General features: G+C 35.4%; 1 protein-coding gene across 1 annotated transcript in view; it reads left to right on the forward strand.

Moving 5' to 3' along the window:
* VWC2L (von Willebrand factor C domain containing 2 like) overlaps positions 1-3,112 on the forward strand; it is a 166,922-nt gene that overhangs the window by 128,168 nt on the left and 35,642 nt on the right. The window lies entirely within an intron of this gene.

Here is a 3,112-nt window from a genome sequence, read left to right on the forward strand (position 1 = left end):
TTCCCAAGCATACATTGCTTTTTTTCTCCCTCTTGTCCTCTCTGTACAATAATGCCTCTCACCATCCACTTCAAAATTATCTCCTACACACACACACACACATATGCTTTACAAGGCTAACTTCTATTCATCCTTTTAATTACCTCAGGGCTCATTCTTCCAAAAGACTTACAAGATTTCCCCCATCCCTGTCTCCCATAATCAGGGTTAGGTGTCCCTCTTAGATATACTCTACACTGTCAAACCTCATGTGTCCACTCACCCCTACCCAATAGTTTGTAAATTCTTGGAAGGCAAAGCATAAATGTCTCTGGATCCCTAGCATCCAGGAGAATGCTTGCTATTTCATAAGAACTCAATAAAAGTGAATTAAATATACCACATTTTCTCGATCCATTCATTCTTTGATGGACACTTTCATTGATTCCATATCATGGCTTTTGTGAATAATTATGTCACATATGGTGATGCAGATGAAGCTGGAAGACTTTATGCCAAGTAATATCAGACACAAAAAGATAAAAAAAAAAAAAAAAAAGCGTGTTCTCTCTTATATGCAAAATCTGTAACAATCAAGTTCATAGAAGCAGAGAGTGGAATGGTGGTTACTAGAGACTGGGGATGAGAGAAATGAGGAGATGTTGGCCAAAGGGCACAGTTAGACAGGAGGAATAAATATGTATATAAGGTGGTGGACATGTCAATTAGCTTGATTCTCTCATTCCACATTGTATACATACATCATAACATTATGTGTACCGCATAATTATATACCACTGTAATCTGTCACAAAAATGTATGAATGAATGGAATAAATGAACAGATATATCCAGGCCTTTTTTATTTGTTCATACTTTCAAATTATTCTGCATGGATTTATTATTGAACCCATTAAGCCGATCCATAAACAAACAAAGTGACCAAGAATAAGCAAATTGCTTCCAAAGGATAGTGGCCTTCTTTTTTTTTATTTTTGGTGGGCTTGCCATGTGTAAGATTTTAAACTGGACACAAAGAAAATATTATATCATCACACATGTTCATTCTCCCAAGCAGTTTTCTCCTTCTCCAGTCTCCTCCCTAGGACATGTGTATTCTTATTGACATTTTTCATGAGAGTACTATAGGAGACGGGATGATTATGCTTGGAAGTTGTGAGGAGTCATGGTAAACAACGTGACAAGCATGTATCCTAGTGTCGGCATGACTGTGACAGACAAAATAAGAGACTGAGAGACAGACTCAGCACTATTCATTGACAACTGCTAAATAGCTCTTCATGAACTATTCATTCACTCACAGAGGTGGAAGCTGCTATCACTCTACCAAATTACTACACAGAATAGACATGTACATAGACAGTCTCCTACACACTGTAGGTGAGCACAGTTGGCTGCTTGTACAAGTAGAAAATCAATGGGATGCTTGGCCTATTTTATGCAGGTCAAATGAATATTATCATGTTACAAATGTCTCTGATTCAATCCATTCAACAAAAATGTGTTGAGCAAGTAACTTCGTGACTTCAAGTGCTGTGGGTAAAAACATACCCTGGATAAAATTTTCTGACTAAAGCAAATATTTTTTATTGGACAACAATTGCAGCATAGCCACAAATAAAAATGCAGATTCTCAGAGTTTATAGTATAATTTTTGTATATTAGTATATATGCTTAGTATATATTTAGTATATTATGGTATATATAAAATATATAATTTAGTATAATAAACAGTATAATTTTGCTTAAGGAAAGATGTTCTGGTGGAATTTATTTTTCTACCTTCTCCCAAGTTCATTTATAAAATATCTTACTATCTTCTACTGTTCAAACTTTGATACTGTACTTTGTCAATTTTAAGTTACTTAAGAGCTAGAAGTGGTTAAGTGAGTGAATCTGGGGTCACTTCTTTCAGAAATCCACAGTTCCCAGTGTTGAGAGACGAATTAGCTGTCTAGCCTTTTTGCAAAACTCACATTAAAACCTCCATTGGGGAAAAACCCTCATAATTTCTAAAATGAGCACTTTTAAATTGCATCTATAGATCTTCCTTGCATGAATGGGTATCTGGCTTAATATCTAGCGATACTTGCTGCAATGCTGCCTCATAAAATTAAGCAACTATATAATCAATTACATTTTTAAAAGGCAATGTGATGGTGCTCTCCTTGGATGCCACACTGCCTCTGATTTGTTTGGAGACTACTGCGCTTGATTAAGAATGATAACAGACACTTGATAACATTGCAAAGGAGATGTAAATCACCTCAGAGGGGCAACAAAGCATAACCCAATTGGCATCAAGGGAAACAATTTATTCCCTAAACATGTTCAATTCAATCACAGAAAAGTTTATAAAATTACTTTGATAACACTTTTCACAATTTCATTCCTTTTCCAAAATTTGCCATAATCAAAATGCAGATGCAAAATAAATGATGTGATTAGTTGACTGTCAGTACAGTGATCACTGCTAGCTAAAATCCTGTGTGTATCTTGTATTAATTTGGAAAAAAATAAGTGGGAATAAAAGAGATCTTGTAGGTCTGTTTACTGTATGACTACTTATTCTGAACCCTTAAACTGAGAAGCTAAAATTTCCATACTTATCCACAAACTTTGTTAGTGAAAAACGACGTTAACCTGGCCTTGTATAGTAGTTAATCCAAGCTGAGATTTTCATTTGTATTGTTTTCTCTTCATGTGCTGCTTCTTATTGATAGGCAACTTGTAATTAGATTGCATAAACTTTTTACAGCTAATATTTCAACAAAGACACTAACTTTCCTGGAACAGACTGTTTTATCTTCCTTTAAAATGAGTTACAGCTCACAAGCATCACTGATATTGGAAAATACATTGTATTAAACAATTTAAAGCAGTTTAACTTTTACCACTAAAATAATTTTTAAAGTAAAGAATAATTTTAATCTTGAATATATTTTAATGCTGCATGGGGCTGGTTTGGGTGTGTTTTGTGTTGGAAAAAATCACAGAAAACAGAAAACTTAAAACATCAGACACGGCCGGGCGCGGTGGCTCAAGCCTGTAATCCCAGCACTTTGGGAGGCCGAGACGGGCGGATCACGAGGTCAGGAGATCGAGACCATCCT

This window comes from Rhinopithecus bieti, unplaced genomic scaffold, assembly GCF_001698545.2.
Source record: "Rhinopithecus bieti isolate Rb0 unplaced genomic scaffold, ASM169854v2 scaffold_41905, whole genome shotgun sequence".
NCBI lineage: Eukaryota > Metazoa > Chordata > Mammalia > Primates > Cercopithecidae > Rhinopithecus > Rhinopithecus bieti.